Here is a 20,097-nt window from a genome sequence, read left to right on the forward strand (position 1 = left end):
TTTCTCTGAAACCACATTTTTACCAAAGGTGAGAAAAGATTTTGTATTTTACACTATTTGTTATTTTACCTTCCATCCACAACATTTTATAAACTCATTTACACATTCAGAAGTCAACTCATGAGAGTGATTTCAGTAACAAAACTGCTAAAATGCTTACTGCGCGCGTGCGCACACACACACACGCGCACACACACACACACTTACCTGGCCTGCACATGTGTGTTATGGGATTTGGGGTGGTAGTTGTGTTTCATTGTTGTTCGTTTCATGAAGCATGCTGAACCCATTCAACGTGACCATGCTCCTGAAAATATTGCAGATATTCTGTGGTTATTTTGTTGGGAATGGGGACTAGAAATCAGACAACTGAAGATTTTGAAGAACATTTTCTTCATGGTTCCAACACCATCCCCTCTACAGTGACACTGCTAGAGCAAGGGATATCAGCACCAGGAAGAGGACGGTCACAGGAAGAGACGGGGCATGGTGGGAAAGGCTCCTGTTTTTCAGATTCAGTTTTCACTCATGGCAAAATCAAAATTTCACTTATTTGAAGAAAACAGGGTATTGGACAATAATCAAAACGATTTCATTAAGAAGAAATCCTGTCGGGTTGATCTGAACTTCTTCCAAGACACTGTGACCACCTGGTAGATTGAGGAGGTAGAAAGAGAATGTGCAGTTCTGTTAAAAAGAGGTGGATGACATCAATCCCCAGGGAAGACAGAGTCATGTTCCACAGATAACACTACACTGACTTTCTGACAGGAAGCAGGCACTGTGTGTCTGATATGTAAAATAACAGTTTGTAGACATAGAAAATGGTTCAAAATCTTAATTAAAAAGAGCACAAGACAAATGCTGAAAAGTAATTATCATCATTCTAGAATTTAAAATTCACTGAAAATAGAAGCATTTCTCTCACTCTAAAGTTTATTTTTTTAAATAATACTTACCAAACAGAAATAAAAATTTAAGTCAGGTCACCTCCTGAAAGTGAGCAATTATGAATAATCAAAATTCCTCTCACAAGAACCAAATCACAAAGCAAGAAATTCATATCATAAATATTTGACAGGTTCCAATGTCTAGTTATGCTCACTGAGAAAAATCACAGGTATTTGCCTTAGGAAAAGAAAATTCAACACTAGGTTCAAATCTTTTGTCTTTTGAATATCATTTTACACTTTACAGAAGCTTACTTCTGAAGATTTCAAAACATTATGCAAACAATTGCGATCTCTACAAGACTGAGCTGTCAAGGGAAAGGGGCTTTGAGAAAATAAAGCCTGGGCAAGGTGACCCTGTGAGCCACCAGTGAATGTGCTAGAAATTTCTAAATCTCAGTTTCTATCCTCCTGTTTCAATTTTCTCACTTAGGTAAAATATGTGTATTATTTCTATATCCCTTTCAAATGCATGCCCCCTGGAATTATTAACTTGAAATGAAAAGCCTCTTGTCTCCAACAAAAAATATAAGGACACACAAACATTCCAGAATAATAGGACTTTGGCCTTGTCATTGCTGTGCCCAAAGCCTTCATACAATGCCTGGCTGATAATAGGTATTCAATAAATACTTTTTAAATTAATTAATCCAATTAAATATCCACCAAAAAATCCATTTCTTTCATATACAAGTGTATAATCAAATTGACCCAAATGCATAACTCACATATTTGTTTGTTTGCAATGGGATGTCTTTAAGTTTCTTCCCTTTAAGAATATTAAAAGCTTTTCCCTCATCTAAAATAGGTAGGTCAAGACAGAATAGCTTTCTACTTAAACTCAGGGTCCTCCATTAACACTACAGAACTCTATGAGGTAGTGAGCTATTAATTCATATCAGCCTCTCTCAGAGACTCTAAGAAGAAAAATTGGTCACTGAAATTGGGCCAGAAAAAAATCAATAGTTATTTAATATATAAATGGAAGAGTCAAAGATTTGATCCCAAAATTTGTTAGATACTAGAAATTACTTAGAAATAATCCAAATATCACCAGAATACATCCAGAAAAAAGGAGAAAAGGCAGAGTACAAGAAAAAAGTAAAATAAAATGATAAAATCTTGTATAAAGCAAAAGAGTACTGCCACCCTAAGCCAAAGAGGCTGGAGAACTGATTTGAGTAAAATAAATTTTGATCTTTTATTCTGTGTGCAGAAATACTTTTTAAAAATGATCACCTGTCTGTCAGTCTAGAGACTGAATTATTTAAAATTTACTTATGCATTTCCTTTTTGACCCATTTTCTGTAACTTTAAAAAAATCAAGTGATAAGGATTTTGTTCAGATCTAAATATCAGAGTGAACATATGGAACTACTTCAGACTCTCCCATTTGAGGCCCAAGATGATAAGAATCAACCACTCTCTATGAGTTCCATAGACCACCATGCAGGACTGGCAAAGAAAAGCCTGTGCCCAGGCAGACACACTCATGCTGCTGGCATAGGAAGGCTGAACTGAGGGAGGAGAGTTCTCTGCAAAAGCTGTAGGATTCCACCTCCCTTCCATTCTCCATGAGGGATTTTATCTTCCCCTCAGGTCTAGAGACAGGGTCTGCATGGAAACCACTCAGTGAGGGAGATATGGATGCCTTGGAGCTTGAAGAACTGTGGACTGACACATCTAAGAAGTGGCTGTGTTTGACAGTGCCTGCCTAGAGTCAATGACCAAAGGTCTCGGTTTGGAGAAGAATTAAATTCCCACCAATGATGGGTGAAGAAAAAAGCATATTTTATGTGGATCATATATGGAAAAAGAAGGGGTGAGGGGAGAGAGAAGGAAGATGCCAGCATAAGGTTATCTTAGATCCTGACTCAAAGGTTGTCCTGGAAGATGAGGAGCCATCATCAGAAAAATGCTGAAGATGAACATTCAAGTACTCAGGGAAAGGAACTTCAAGCAAACCCTAAGCAACCCCTTGGAGCCGGTGCATCTACTCACCTGCAGAGATCCCCTGCAATGATAGGGGAAGTTTCCAAAGAACCCAGAACCATTACCCTGAAAGACAGTCAGCTTTGATCACCCAATAAACCCAGCAAGTGCCAGAAAGAGCTCATAGCATTATTAGTCAAGTAAGACGTTTCCTGTCCCCTTACCTTCATCTCATCTCCAACTCCAAAACACCAGTTGGAAGGGCTGCCAGTGGGCTATGGAGAAGAAAAGGAAGCTGCAGTGTAACCAGCCATTCTCACTTTCCCTATCACCAAGAACTTTGGTTATAACACTGGATCAGATCTACTGAGCTGGACTGAGGTCATTCATAGTAAATTGGGTCTGTCTTGAGTTCTCAAGAGGTCAAAAGACTTTTTATTAGACATAAAGAGATATTTGTATCACTATAGGCACATAAAATTATATCCCATTTTTCTCAGATACTTCAATTATTCATACAGTCATATCATGTACTTAAAGTTATTGCATGCGTATCACATGCCTGGTTCTGTACAAGGTGCTATTGGAATATAAGGATCAAATCCTTGCCCCAAGTGAGGAGGTGACATCTTGACATGCTGAAAGTCAACACGAGTTGTTCATTACCTGTTTTAACATGTCCTGCTTCCTGGGGGATGAAAAAATAAGTAAAACAAGGAAGTAGCAGACAGTCGAGATCATCGCGTACATTGGCCAACTTCCAGACAAGCAAAGGAGGGAGCTTCTGCCCCGACCTGTGACCTGCACGCTGTATTGTTCCTTCCAGGCTGAAGCAAGGGATGAATGTGAACATGCAGCTACGTTATTTATTCCCTGCACTGATGTGACAAGAATCAGCAGAAGATATGACAAGTTACTATACTCAGCAGATGTACAAGGCATGTTGAGCAAATGTTAACCCTTTAAACAGAAAGACAAGGACTGCACCATCTCATCATATGTAAAATATTAAAAAGTTGATCTCATAGAATTCAAGATAGAAGCATGGTTACCAGAAGCTGGGCAGTAGGGGTAGGAAGGGATGGGGAGAGTCCAGTCAACAGGCACTAAGTTATAGTTAGATAGGAGCCAGAAGCAGATATTTCCTTCAAGGTGAGTGGGTGCACCGCCCCAGTGGGCTGCTCAGGGTTCACAATAATTTACTGTATATTTCTAAAACTAGAAAAAAAGAAGTTCAAATGTTTCCTCCATGAATAAATGACAAGTGTTTAAGAACATAGATATGTTTGACCTGATTTAAATATTACACAATGTATACAAGAATCAAAATACCACATGGCAGTCCATCAATATGTAAAATTTTAACATTTTCATGTGTCAGTTAAAAATAAATTTAGATTTAAAAATAATAATAAATAAAAAAAAACTTATCTACATAGAAGAAGTTAATCCCTTAATAACACAACTAAAAATCCTTTTTCTTCATGTCTAGGCTACAAACCTACCCAGCCTTTCTCCCCAGATCTTATTCCAAGATTGGTCTAGCGAGACCATATGCAGCATCATTTCTAATTATTTTGACTGTCTTTAGTGTAGTTTTACCCCCTCAGTCATAAATCTACTAGTGGGAGGACCAATTCTCCGTCAAGAAAACGAAGGCACGTTCAACTGTGTCCTCCGCTCTGTGTAAAAAAAATACATCTTTATTCACCTGACTATTCTGGTTTTAAAAATGCAAACCATTCAAGCTGCTTTCTCTCTGTTCTTTTTTTTTATATATATAAGATCATAGTACCTACACAAAATCCACTGACTTCACACTTTCTATTTCTACTAGTTATTCCAGATAGTGTCCCTTCCCTCGTCCAGTATAATAGCATTTCTTTCTCATCAATGCTGTCTGCTTAAAAGAAGATGATATTTGAACCTCAGGACATTTGTTCCCCTATTTAACACATAAGACACACATTTTTCTAACATTTCTTGCACACAATATTTTCTAAATACAGTTGATGCCTAATTAGGCTTGCTAAAATAGTAATAGGAATACAAAAAATCTGAAACGTTATTTTTGTCTGATATAGTGGACATAGGACATCTTTGTCTTGATACAATATCAGCCAGTTTATTTTACTAATTCTACTTTTCTTCAGATGTTAAAATAATTTGCTACCCCTAGCACATATTAAACAGGGTTGGGGATTTGGAGATAAAGTGATAGAAGTGTTATACATATATCTTGAATTTAACATATCCGAGCTAATCCACAAAGCAAAGGTGACAGTATTTGCTTAGCCTGTAAGACACTTAAACTACCTAGGAAAATACTGCAAAGTGTAGCCTTCTACAGTTCTGCATTATTCATATGCCTACACAGCATCCACAGGAATTATTCATCGGTCCATTTATAACTGGTACCAATTGTTCCACAACACCCAGAGTGCAAGAAATGTCACATTTCTTTATTTTTCCAAATCAAATAAAATACAATTCAACTTCCATCGGTCAGGTTGATAAGAAGAACGCAATCAATCAGATGTGAGAGATGCCTAATAAGGGATCAAAAATCAAATGCAAAAACAAAATGTGAGGACTTCCATAGTCCAAAAAGTAGGAAGACCCCAATTTAATGTTGTCAGTTTCCAGTATCCATGGTTGTCAGTGTAGCCATTCCAATTCAGATTCTGCCTCTTCCAGGGCACTGTATACTGGTGGAATTAGATCTCAACAACTTCCTGAACTAGCACTCCATTACTGCACCAATGTCAGGAATCTAATGCTTGCCTCCAAAACTGAGCCACTGCTCCTCACTCTTCAAACATTAAATTTCTAATCAATGAACCCTCTGGACAATCTAGCCAAAATATCTTGGTGATATACCACCTTTGAAATTTAAAAAAAAAAAAAAAGCCTTTCATATTTGTGGGGAAAGGATGAAAAATCAGTGAAAATAATATTTGAATCTGTATTGGTCAGGTAGCAATAGTCATCATGAGAAACAAGTCCCCAATACTAGTGACGCAACACAATAGAAAAATATAAGGATTCTCCTGGTGAGCATATTTCTCAGCTCCCCACAGTTATTCAAGGATACAGATTGACAGCAATTTTCAACTTGTGTTTCCAGGCTTGTTCTGGGTATTGACACCCAGTAAACAGAAGCGGGAAGATAGCATGAGGCAGGCAAACTGCTGTGTGTGTGTGTGTGTGTGTGTGTGTGTGTGTGTGTGTGTGTGTGTGTATAAACATATAAATACACATATACATGCATATTTGTTGAAAAAATGTATTAGAGCTTCATGGTTATACATCGTAGTTGAGTTCCTCATTGATTTCTGTACATGCATGGAAATCAATTTCAGTTCATGATTCCCCCTTTCCCTTCCCCCTTTACTCTCCCATCCTCCCCTCTCTTCTTCTCCTTCCTCTACTGGTCTTCCTTTCACTCTTCTATTAATTCGTATTTGTTTGGGGCAATCTGCTTCTTATCTACCTTGACTCTATAGTGGTATCCATTAAGTCTTCTTATAATCTAGTGGTGTAGACTCACTTAAGTGCAAGTATACTGATAAATTCTGTAGTAGGGAAAGTATGCATTTTTATTAATAAAAATCAATATTTTCTGCTACCAAATCACAGGTAATGCAAAATTAAGATTGATCTATTCAGATGCTGTCCTTATTTGGTAATGAAACTCTTCAAAGAACCAATAGTTGAGAGAAGGGTAAAGAAGAGGAACAGAAAATAACTAGATCATAAGTCTCACTACATAATATAGAGGGATGAAAAAGTGGTGAGTCTGGAGTTCATAAAACAATAAAGCTATGGAAGCAGGCAGAGATTGCTATTTCACCACCTTAATTTGCAACAGACATTGGAGCCCAAGAAGGTTAAACTACTCTCCTAAACCACAAAACTACTTAATGGCAGAAAAAACAGTTTAGTTCCTCTGAGCCTTTGTCTAGTGCTTTTCCTACTAAAATTCAACTTAACCAACTTGGATGCCACTCTTTCCAGTTAGAATTTTAAGCCTCCAAATTGCCCCTTGGGAAGTATAGAGGAGGCAAAAAATGTCTTTTCCTCTACCTTCTTATGGATATTGATTGAGGTCTACAAATTAAACTGACAAAAACATTAACAGGGAAAAGGCATATGAAGTTTACTAATGTTATTAATTTTACATGAACAAGGGCTTTATAGAAAATAAGTGAAAAACCCAAACAAGCAGTTAGTCTCAGAAGATTATATACCATTTTAACAAAGACCATAAACAGATAGTAAACAAAGGAAGGGGGCTGTAGGCCTTGAGGGCCCAATAAATTGTGGCAAAGTAACCAGGATATATGTGGGGGAAACAAATGAAAGAAAAGCATTATTTTAGTAACATTTGTTTCTGCAGACTCATCTCTATCTAGATATCTAGATAGAGTGCCAACTCTCTATCTCTAGTGGTAAAAGTTTTTCCCTTTTCCTGATGTAGGAAAGGAGATAAATATATGTCCTTCTTTTAGGTAAAAAGGAGAAGGGCAGGGAGCATTTCTTTCATTTGCTGTTTCTCAATTGCCTACAGCTCAAAATAATCAATATGCTAAAGCAGCGTACTTTGGGGTGGCATATCCTGATTGCCTTCAGAGAAAAGATGGAGAAGAAGAGAATTTTCACATTGTTACCAAATCACATCCATCAACACTCATTGACCCCTGTGTTTACCTATGATCAGGGTAAAGCTTCACATGCCCAATAGTACTAATTAGTAGCAAGACCTCTGCTTTACACATTTGTAAGCGAATACCTTTAAATGGTCAAAATGTCCCCATTCTGAGTCACATACAATTTTGTCAGGCAATCTGTTTCCTTTCTAGTAGCATTCCTATCAAAAACTATAAATTTATTGCCAACAGGAACTGCACTTAAAGAGTTACTAATGATTCATGGTGAAAATTGGAACTTCTATTTAGGGAAAATTTTGCTTCAATATTGAATCCTGTTTTACAGAGTGGCTTTTCTTTTTTTTTTTTTGCATTTGAAGCAGTATACTTAGTCTCTCAAGTTTGTTGGCTCCCTGTTATTTATTCTTTACCTGAAGTCATCATCTCAGTTTCTGATATTAAAATCTGTTGCTATGGAAACAATTACAGTGCATCAAGAGACCAAAGGATAATGACTTCCTGGTTAGCAGGAACAGACAAAAATGTCAGTAATAAAAGATAGTTCCATATCGAAGGTGCTAGTAAAATGTGTTAGAAAAAGGAAAGATAGGAATGAGAGGAAATAAAATGTCACTTAAATGTGTCTGTGGTTTCTTGTGGAAAACTATTATTAACCTTGGTTGGAGAAAAAAGGTTTTATAAACTCACGATCCCTCCAGAGTGCTTCAGAAATTGCTAGACTGAGGTGCAATTTTATAGAATTTACCTAATTGTCTGAGCCTCTTGGGCTATGTTGGTAAAAGTCACCTGCAGTTCTCTCTGTGACCCTTCTCTGTCTGGGAGGAGACGCTGACACAAGTAAGAAAGCCAGGGAGACTTGGGAAAATGGCAGGAAATAGATAGCCATATGGAATATTCCTGTCGATTATGAATGTCAGATAAGCAATAAAGTGGAAAGCGAAATGCACTCTGTAAATCCCGTGTTCCAAAGAGAGCCACCAAAGGACCACCAGTCAAAAGCCCATGGCGCTCACTGGTTACTGCTGCCGTCACCCCTCCATTTCTACCCGATCATATCAGTGGTTCTCAAACCTGACCTCACATCCAAATAAGCTGGAGAGTTTCTCAAAATACCCATGCCCGAGCCCAACCAAGTCAATCAAAATTTCTGTGGTTGAGGATAGACACAAATTCTTTTAAAGGCTCCCTAGGTGATTTTAATATGCAGCCAACATGGTGACTCACAGGTCCAAAAGAAGAGAAGGCTATGAATCTTTGGAGGAGAATAAAGCTAACTAGGGGCAACTGCTTCTGTCTCATTCCTGGTTCAGGTCAAGGAATTCTGCCTTGAAGATGCCTCTGCCTCTACCTCTCAAAGGACCCACTCAGGTAACCTAAAAAGAACTAGCACTTGGATGCTGGTCACACCGCAGTCAAGGACTACAGAGCAGCAGTGGAGTCAGAACATGTTTGGCTTTTTCCCAAGATTCCTCTCATCTGTTCCAACCCAGCAGGAGCTAAAAAGCAGAAAGGAAGGAAGAAAGAACAAACAGGCTGTAGCTACTCACTACCGATACGAATTCCTCAAGCAGAAGCCTGGCTGGCTGACGGGTTAGCGGGGGAGGTCAGCACTAAAATTGGATGTGAGATTGAAGTTTTGACATAAAGCAAATAAGACTGGACTTTTCAATATCCAAAAATGACTGCAGACCTATAGAACCTGCCTACAATGTTGTTAAAGGATGCAAAAAGAAAAGGCAATTCAAAAGAGTCTGTTAGAAGGATTGATCAGAGAAAAACAGTTTGTATTTGAATCTCACTGAGTTGGAGTGTTCAATAAACCACTTTATGCTTCCTGCCTGGATTAATTACATCATTTGAGGACACAAGAAGTACAAACCCCCCATGGTCCCTCTTTCAGCATTCTATCATAGGTAAGATAACAGAGAATTCAAAACAGAAAAAAAAAAAATGGTTGTTATAAGATGAACAAGTTATAGAGATGTAATGTTCAGAATGGGTGGTAATGGATTTGTTAAATAACTTGATTGTGGTAGTCATTATACAACATATATGTACATTAAATCATTACATTATGTGAAGATGGTTTTTGTCAATTAATTATTTTTAAATAAAAAGGAGATAATTTCAAAAGTGAAGATACTCCATTTTCTAGATCTAATCAAAAAAGGAGTTGTCCCATTTTCAGTCCAATAGCATGGGGATTCAGAAACCTATGATGGTCCCCTGGGGACCATTTTACTCTTTTTTGTGTATATGTGTGGTACTGGGGATTGAACCCAGATCACCATGTGTGCTAGGCAAAGACTATATAGTGATACAGCGTCAGCCCTTTTCATTTTAAGATGGGGCCTCACTGAGTTGCCTAGCCTTGCCTCAAACTTGTGATCCTCCTACCTTAGCCTCCTGAATAGCTGGAATTACAGGCAAGCACCATCACACTCAACCTCTTTTTTTTTTTAAATACACTAATCAAAGGCAGTTTGGGAGTCAACTACTCTTACCTACAGAAAGTACTAAAATGACTGAAGATGTGATCATCAGAGTGAAGATGTACCTTCAGCTCAGCTTTGAGATCTGAAGTAATAGAGGGCTCAAAGTCCATTCAGAGTAGACTGCCCTGAGGCTGTGGATTGCAGGAACCTCCTGTTAGCCAGATCACTCCATTAGCACCATAAGTGACTTTCTTACCCATCTTCTGGTCTTGCTTCACTACAGGTGAGAGATGAAGACCTATATCCAACTACAAACAGGCTACCATGCAGTTCCCTGGATAAAGCTGCTGGCTCTAAGTAGTTGACTGGGCTGTGCTGAGGAAGACCTTTTAGGCAAGTCATAACTGATGGTAGAAACTCACATTTCTTTGCACAACACATCAGATGGTAAAAGAAGAGGAAAACAAAAAATCTCTTTCCGTAATAAAGTCCAAAGACTCAAGCAAGTCGTCTCAGTGAAAGTTAACCCAACAGGGGCTGGGATTATAGCTCAGTGGTAGAGTGCTTGCCTTACACATGTGAGGCACTGGGTTCAATTCACATTACCACATAAATATCACATAAATTACCACATAAATAAAATCAAGGTATTGTGTCTACCTACAACTAAAAAAATATATATTTTAAAGAAAGAAAGTTAACTCAACAACCTGCCATTTATATTCTTTTCAGTTCACTAATTTGGAATTCCTTTCATAATCACTAACAGATAAAACCCAGAAAGATGGGCATGATCTCTAAGAGGCTCCAAATAAGCCCTATATATTTCTTAAGATTGATTCTATTCCATTAGTATATTATATACTAAAGAAATCTATTTATAATAGATGGATAAATGGATGAACTGCAGAACAAATAAATGAACAGAGAACATACATAGTCAAAGAGGGCAAGTTTAGAGTGTGAGAGGTAGGGCAGAAGGCAGGTTAAAAAAAAGAAAGAAAAAAAGATACCATAGGGGAAAGAAATCTAAAATCAAAACTTACATTGTTTTTTTGGTTGTTGTTTTGTTTTGTTTTGTTTTTGTACTGGGGATTGAACCCAGAGATGCATAACCCTGGAGCCACATCCCCTTCCCTTTTTTATATTTAGTTTACAGACAGGGTCTTGCCAAACTGCTTATGGCCTTTCTAAGTTGCTGAGACTGGCTTTGAACTTGCAATCCTTCTGCCTCGGTCTCCCCAGCTGCTAGGATTAGAAGTATGCACCACTGTGCCTGACCCTTACATTGCAATTTTTCCATGTAATAATCATCATTGTAATAATCGTTGAAGTCTTAAGTGTCATCCCTTCACGATGAATATATTTCAGCAGTCTTTTTATCTGATGATTCATAGTTTAAAATCCCTGGTTTGGCCTTGAAAAGTGACCAACTCTTGGTCTTCCCATTTAAAACTGACAGCATTTTTTTCTCAATCCACAGCTGGCAAATTGCAGAGTTTCATTATTTGAACCAGACATGAACAACTTTAGACATAATAAAACTTCAACTAAGCAAGTTCTCTGAACTCAAAGATTTCTCACAAATTAGTCATGTCCTAGGAATCCACTCTTGATAAAACTACTGCTGAGTTGCCTTAGACAGTCAAGACTGCATTTGAGGGTTTTGACAATACTGAATGCTGAATTTGTGATTTTAAACACAAGTTCTGGTTATTTTAAGCTATTCCTGTCTTTTTGATGGCACTGTAATGAAAGAACCTTGGAGTGTGTTTATATTCACTCCTAAGTATTTCTAGAAAAACAGAAGTTACTCATTTCATTTGTAGAAGTTTTTCATTACCTACTAAATGTATTCATTCAAGGAAGAATTAGTTAATAGGAATATTCATCAATATACACAGAGTAGAAGCCAGCTACCCAGTTTAAGTCCTCATTAATCAAAAATTACTTAGGTTTTCCTATTTCCCAAGAAATTGACATACAATTCATCTATTGATGGATGTGCAGCCACAAACCATTAACAACATACTCGTGAAATCTTGGTGATGAGGTGAAGGCCTCATTGGTTTCCAGTGAGATGCAGCAGATAGGTAAAGACCATCTCCAAGTCACCTATTTGGATGACTCAAAATTCCCCTGAGGACTAAGACTGGAAAATATGTACTCCATTGGTCTGAAATGCCAGATTTGAGCCACTCCTTTGGATTAAATAAGGACTTTGGAATCAGAATTGAAACCTATGCTGGGGAATATGCATTTCCTCAATGCTCGTATGGAGGGATTTCCCTAGAATGTCACACATGGCCCATACCTTCACCCCAAACCCTACTAATGGGATTGTCTGGTAGCCACAACTGACCTTGTCATATTCTCCCATCCTCTACCTGCATTTCAGCACAAACCCTCTAAAAGTTGGAAACCGACTACTATGAACCCAAATTATATTTTTAAAAATTTTAAATGAAGTGATTGAGTATAACACATACAGAGTATAAGTCCACATTTCAATGAATTTGCATTAAGTTAACACACTCATGAAACCCAGTATCCAATCAAGTAGTTAAGCATTGCCAATATCCCAAAAGAATTTCCTGTGTCCTTTCTCATTCATCTTTCCAAAGGTGACTTGAAACACCAGAGATTAGCTTTGCCCATGCTTGAAATTTATATAAAAGGAATCATAGAATACTACTCTCCTTTTGTGTCCTATTTCATTTGCTCCACATTATTCCTCTAAGAAGATGCAGTTTGTTGCTTGCAGATTTAGTTTGTGCAGTCTCTGTTGTATAACATTTCATTGTGTAAAATATACCACAACACATCCATCAGAAGGTTCAGGGACATTTGAGGTATTTCAAGTTTGGGGCAATCACAAGTAATGCAACTATGAATGTGCTTGTATGTGTTTTTGATGCATGTAGGCACAAATTTCCATTGGCTGTATACCTAACTACTCACATAATTGATAAAGCTGAATCCATGGAGTTCCCTACCAGGGGACTGTTTGTTTAGTTCCTATCAATTGAATGATATACTGCAGCTTCTCCCATTCCTATTGATTGGTTCCAGAGTGGAATGAGGAAACATCAATGTCCACAGAGAACTCGATCATAACCACACTCAGCTGGACAAAGAATGACACAGCCGACCCAGTGGGCTCATTCAGCTAAGATGGGATTCAGATAAGATGGGATTGTTATGAATAGGAGTGAGCTGAGTGATAACTCTAACTTTGATGGAAAAGACCAGATTTTTCTGCAGGAATCCTGGAGCATGAAAACTTGGGTGGGTCCCACAGGCTATCTGCCCCGCTAAACAGAAAGCCTAGGATCTAGTGTGAGAGACCAGCCACTTGTGTAGTCATGAACACTGGCCATGCAATTTTGCTTTGTTTGAGCCGTGTGATTTCACTGTCTAACTTCTTGTTTTAACGAGCCTGTGGGGAAGGGGAAGGCCACCTTGAGCAGTACAAAGGTCTGGCGGAGCCGCCCTCTCTCAGAGTTGCTGGGCACTAGTGGAGGGCCTGCCCCTCCCAGCAAGCTGGTTCTAAGGCAGCACATCACACAGAGGTCTCTGTGATGAGTGTCAGGGTCAGGTCACATGACACCAAAAATCTTGCAGGAGACATAACAATAGAAGTTCTCTCCCACTACTCTTCCATGGGACATACTGTTTCACATTGCCCGTACCTTTGACAGGAACCACAGGTGCCCAGTGACTCCAACCCACTTTCTCTGAACGAATGTGGAAGCAATACTGCTGCAGACTTGGCTCCTCTTGGAAACATCAAACTCAATGCTGTATCTGGCCATGAACTCTTCTGATGTTACTCTGTAACTAACTTCAATGACACAATCAATGATTTTGAAGTTTTTATGAAGATTATCATCAGGATTGGAGAATTTTCATTTACAGATAAAAATGCACATGCATGTGCGTGCATGCATACACACACACACACACACACACACACACACACACACACACACACATGCACACACGCCACCTGCGTCACCACAAATGTCTTAGCCAGTTTCACAAGCTAAGAAACCAGTCTTGATTCTCAGGTCAAGCACAGGAGACATCTTCATTCCAGATTATTTCATTTTTAAAAAATATTCATTCTTAAAGGGAAAGGACTAGGGGATAGGAAAAGGAAAGACAGTGGAATGAATCCAAAATAACTTTTCAATGTACATGTATGGATACCCCCCAGTAAATTTCACCACCATGTCCATTCACAAGAAATTAATCTAAAAAAAATAACTGTGGGTAAATGGCAGAAAGATCAATAGAGGTAAGGAAGCAGGGGGAGGGAAAGAGAAGAGGAAGGAGAGGTACTGGGGTCTGAATTAGAATAAGATGTATTCCATTCTTTTATAATGGTTTCTACTGACATGTATAACTAAAAAGAACCAATAAAAAATTTGTTATATTTATTGAATATCACTGTGTACCAAGCAACTATTAAATTATTAATTACAGAGAAATGCTTTCTCCATTAGAGTTCTCCACTCTGAGTAACTGTTTGCATAGAACGTCACTTAGACAGCATCCATAGAACACTTACACTACAAGAAACTCTGCTGTAAAAGGGCTCTGTGGTCAAGCAAATTCTAGAAACCCTGTCTATTATATCCCTTCTTGGAGATTTGCAATGTACAATAATATATTGAAGACTGTGAGTAGTTCTGCAATAAATAAACGTTGATTTTCTTTACCCTAACCTTTGCCAACCCTGTTTTACCTTGCAATCCTTTTTTGTATAATACTGTATTCCTGGACTACCATCTGGGAAATAATGTCTTAAAGCGTCATTCATTAAAGAGACCACATCAGCTCATCTAGGTGTCTTGATTCCGATGGACTACGATACAACCAAATGCACACAAGTGCAACTGGGGATTCGTTGTTTCTGAGAACTCACAGGGCAGGCTTCACCCCATTTATAAATAAGCAAGACACTGTATATTCCATAAATCATAGTTTCATGGACTGTAAAATATAGAGTACAAGTCAATGTGCATTAGAGAGAATAGAATCTATGTTAAATTCTTACCTGTGTAATAATGATATCCAATATCACTGCTAAGTCTACAGTAGTTACAGTCTCCCTTCATAAGAACTAATCACCTAGAACAAGGTTCTATCACAACAGTGTGTGTGCCACTCACGTTAGGGACCCATAATCTTTAAGTCTACCAGCAAGTGAGGGAGATCCTAACACACCTGGCAGATCTACCTTCTTAAGAAGAACCACCTTCCTTCCGGCAAAGCCCTCCTGGCTTGCTAGATGGGTACTGTTCAGTAAAACTTTACACACTGAGTAAATCCGTCTAGTGGATTCCACACTGAACAGTATAGTTCTAGATATTGCCCAGTATCATCAGCACTTTCTTCTCTTCCATCCCAAATTTTGGGGGGTTTTAAGATGGTGAAATAGAGAAGGTTACTTTCCTGGCTGCTCTGTGGAACCACAAAAGCAGATAGGCAGCTTCTCAGCAAGGTGGGTGAACAAAAATAAAAGCACTGGAATTTAATACGGGACATTCAAAGCAGATCAGGAACTCAGAACGTTGGAATTTGGGTCCCCCACATGTCGGCAAAGCCCTGGCAGGTGAATTTGCAATGGCTTTTTCATAATTAGGGTTGGCATTGAGTTTTGGTGGAAAAGGAAGCCATTCTTTCAGTCATTCTGAAGAAAGCTAAGGAAGTTCCTCACAAAGATAAAGCCCTTACGCAGGCATAGTGCCTAGGTTCTCAACAGTAGTACCTTCTTTGGAAAAGTTAAGATGCAAACAAGTTATGAATGAGATGATATAAGAAGACTTTACTGGTGAATTCCTTTGTTCCATGAAATTCATAAACTCCATGGAAGAAAGTAGGGCCAAAATGGAATGAGGCAGAAGATGGATGTGTTTTGATGGAAACAAATTATCAAGAATATGGACAACTTATCACATAAAAGAGTAATGAAGCAGAAAGACTATTTGTCAATCAAAATACTAAAAATTGTACCCAGATTCTGAAACCGTTTTTTAACCATTTTGAAACTGTACCCATGTGACTTCGTATTTTTTTTTTTATCTTCTCCACTAAATAAGTACTTGACAGTAGTAATCACTAAATTCTATTTCTCTTTTGTTCTCTCATTCCCAGCTCCTACTGTGGGAAACTATTTCCTACTAAATCCATGACTTTACAAGGCCATGATGTCAGGACATGCCCAAAGGGCTTCAGAACATACACATATCTTCTGAGTTGGGTAAACTTTGGACAGAGAAGGTGATTTTAAGTGTCTTGAAATTGTATACAGTTCTGCTAAAGTTTTAGATTTTAATGGGACAATCACTTATCTTTCTCACATATTTGTTTTTCAAAAAAATAATTCTGTTGCTCATTTTTATTGATGAAGAATGAGCATTTTGAATTTTTTATTAGGGCTATGGGCAAAATATCATTGAAGTTAAAAATTTATCAAGTTTTATGGTGGTTCTAACCCAACAATGCCAGGATACTGATGTGCATAGCTCATTCTTATAATTTTGTGTAAAATTAAGCAAAAACTCTAGGGATAAGACACGGAGGTGGGAAATGGAGGTAAACGATGGGAGATGGAAGAGAGACATGTACGTTCATATCCATTTATGTATCAGAGCAATACATTTTGAATTCATGACTTAAAATAGACTTTACCTCAATATAAATATAAAGGGTATAGAATGTGTAGGTGATTGGGGAAGTGAGGTTTCATCTCACATGAGAGCAAAAAAAAAACAATAATAATCTCACACTCAGCTCTTTCCAAAACATAAGACATTTAAAATTCACTTTCCCTTACCCAAAGTTAAACCTAGGAAACTTACATAACTGAAGCAAAACCCAGAAGGAAACAGCCAGAAAACAGCACATAGAGAAGCCAGGCAAAGTGGCACGTACAGAGTATCCTGGCAGGGTGAGTGTGGATTAATTGAGAAAGCCATGAGGTCATCTGTTTTAGAAAAAGAATAAACTCCTTGGGAAGCTTCTAGAAAATTTCCCTGAAAGTCAGGAGATAAGCCAGAAGGACAACCAGTCCTCCTCAAGAAATACAGTAGGAACATGCATTACATGGCAGAGTCAGTTTTAAGTAAAAGCTGTATCTAGAGTCTTCCATTCAGCACACACAGTGCTTGGTCACGGCATTTGGTTTTGTTCCCTTTCTCTGTGTAGATTTATTACAGACAGATTCCCTAGACATAGAAAGTTTAATGTTCCTCTAGGCCTCCCCTCAACTTGCACTTGCATTTTGTTTGATGAATCACTTTTAATATGCACTAAAGGACTGAAAAATAAAATAACAATGTGTGCCAATCAATAGGCTTTAGAAGGAGTTCCTGTTTCTCAGTTTTGTTTGACTTTGAAGGGAAATTCACTCGTGGCCTAAAAAGGCACTAAGTAGAAAGCCTAATAATGTAGAACAAAGCTATGATTGAACCAAAGTCATTGCCAACTGGTCTTAGCTCAAAGCAGAGTTAGCAATTATCTATCCTCTGGGGCTCTGTATTTCTAATTCCACATAATGAAGCACCAGAAAAGAAAGCAGCCAGAGAACCAATGCAGTCCACAAAGATGCTTATAGCTAGAAGAAATCTGGGCCTCAGACCTCATGTCTTTCCTCCCCTCTATCTTATTCCTGTTCTAGGTTGTCCCAGGAGCATCTGAACCTGCAGGAACAGCTCAGGAGGGATTCTCATGTGGCTCTGATTGACAGGCATGGCTACAGATGCCCTGGCCTGATTGTAACACCTCAGAGAGGGAAACCCCCTCTTTTGAGCACTTGATTGAAATGAGTCCTATAAGACTTCCTTTTGAAAACATGAAGTGGTAGATTGTATTGTGTTTAAAGCTATTAGCAGATGTAGACAATTAGTGTGGTCACATGAACCAAGTCATCTGCTCTCTATACCTACGAGCATTCCTCCAGAGAAGGATAAATGTTGACTGGGAGACAGAACCGGGGAATTAAGGCCAGAAAGTCCCAAAGCAAGCAAAGTGCGCCTCAGGGCACTACTGCTCTCATCTCCTGGGAATGACAACCTGAAATTAAGCCAGTTTTAAGCCTCTGTTACAGGCACCTAAGCTATCTCCTCCTAAGCATGTAACTGTGTAAAGGGAAGAAAACTGGTGTGTCATCATTATGCTAGTTATGTTATAATGACTTCTCTTTAATATTGCTATCTATCCAGAGAGAAACTCTGTTTATCAAAGTCAAGATCTGTGCCGTCTCTGTAAGCTCTCCATGAAAAGAACCACTTCACCGAGCAGAAACCAAGCACATCTCTTCCCATTTTTAAGACTAAAACTTATTCTAGATCTAAAAGGGTACTTCCAGCTCTTCTTTTTCTTCCTTTCCTCCCTTCTCCAGTAAACCCAGGGGTGCTCGACCACTGAGCTAAATTCCCAGGTTGGTTTTGTTTTGGTTTGCTTTGGTTTTCTGTTCCTTTGCTTGCTTTGGAAGTAGGGTCTTGCTAACTTGCATACAGCCTCACTAAATTACTGAGACTGGCCGTGAACTTATGATCTTCCTGCCTCACCCTCGAAGTCATGCACTACCTCTCCTGTCCAGTTTTCCTTTCTAACAGCCTATGTGCTTACCATTTGCATACCTCTCTGCCATGGCCTTCTCTAGTGTTTGCTAGTGACGTCTGACTTTTCAGAGTTTCACCTTTTCCCATATTAGTACAAGGGAGTCTGATACACTGGATTCTCCTTCTCATTGATTCTCCTTCTCCCCAATTTATTCTCACAAGTAAATTCACCCCTTTATTTTTTCCTTCTAATAGTTTTGTAAAATACTTCTCTACTGAGGAGTAATCAGTGCATATAAACGTCTCCCACAAACAAAAGGCCTTACCTTGTCTTCATTCCAGCTGCCTCTTGTCCATCTCTCATCACATCTGGACTTCACGGAGCCTGAAACACAGCCATGGTCATGCGTCTGCTTTCCCTTCCTCATGACACCAGAGTCCCATCTCAGACCTTATGGAGAGCCAGTACCAGGGCCTCTCCATCCGGTCTGCCTTTGGCTCAACAGCACTGCCCGATAGAAGTACAAAGTAAGCTACATTTATAAATTGCATTTTCTAATAACCACATTTAAAAGGTAAAAAGAAATCAGTGCCATTAACTTTAATAATGCAGTCTCTTTGACACAATATACCCAAACATGGACTTGTAATCAAAATAAGAAAACGGTTAGTGAGATGTTTTCAATTATTTTTCTACTACTTCCTTTGAAATCCAGCATATATTTTACACTTGCAGCACATTTCAATTTGAATGCTTAGATTTTGTTAAAAATGCTTGGTCTGTGTCTAGGTTTCATAAAATTTACAATGGAAAAGTAGATTCATATACCCCAGTTATTACAAATACACTTAAAAGTTTTCAAAAAAACTCAATCAGCATCCATTTTTTTAACCAAAATAAATATTTAATTTTCATAAAATAAGTAATCAAAATTAAAATTAAAATGGTATGGTGGCACACAACTATAATTTTGGCACTTAGGAGGATCTCTTGAGCCCAGGAGTTCAAGACCAGCTTGGGAAACGAAGCAAGACCCTATCTCAAAAAAGGAAAAAAAAAATTAAAAATTCAGTTCTTTCAGCAGCCATCAGCACAGGGGCTGCTTCTTCTCCTACGCCCCACCAAACTTCAGAGTTGTTATAGTTCTCACTTATCAATGCTTCTTCCCGCGTTGCTTGTAAAATGCCCTCCTTCTTTGAAGCTCCTACCATCTTTACCCAGTCATCACTGCCTGCTGACCTCCTCATCCTTCCCCTCCATTTGTCAGGCTCTGGCATCTGGCTCCCTCTGTTCTCTCCACCCCAGGTCCTTCTTCTGAATGATCTCAGCCCTATGTGGATGCCCCAACCACACATGGCCTCAGAGCATACTCACCCCTGAATTCAGTGACCTTCATTTCCTATCCATTCCACTTACCCACATCCACAGCTACTTTTGTAGATTTTGTCATGACCCTGAATCACTGCACATTTCAAATCAGCCTCAGCCCATGTCCAGGCTCTCCCAATATCCTGGACTTCACAGACACTTACCCCT

At 38.6% G+C, this 20,097-nt stretch overlaps 1 long non-coding RNA gene across 2 annotated transcripts in view; it reads right to left on the minus strand.

Annotated features, from left to right (window-relative positions):
- LOC306664136 overlaps nucleotides 1-20,097 on the minus strand; it is a 186,320-nt gene that overhangs the window by 123,879 nt on the left and 42,344 nt on the right. For both annotated transcript variants that reach the window (XR_013764655.1, XR_013764656.1), the window contains exon 3: nucleotides 18,887-19,068. This is a non-coding gene — a long non-coding RNA (uncharacterized lncRNA). The remainder of the gene's footprint in view (nucleotides 1-18,886; nucleotides 19,069-20,097) is intronic.

The sequence above is a fragment of the Sciurus vulgaris genome (genome assembly GCF_902686455.1).
Source record: "Sciurus vulgaris genome assembly, chromosome: 6".
In the NCBI taxonomy this organism is placed as follows: Eukaryota; Metazoa; Chordata; class Mammalia; order Rodentia; family Sciuridae; genus Sciurus; species Sciurus vulgaris.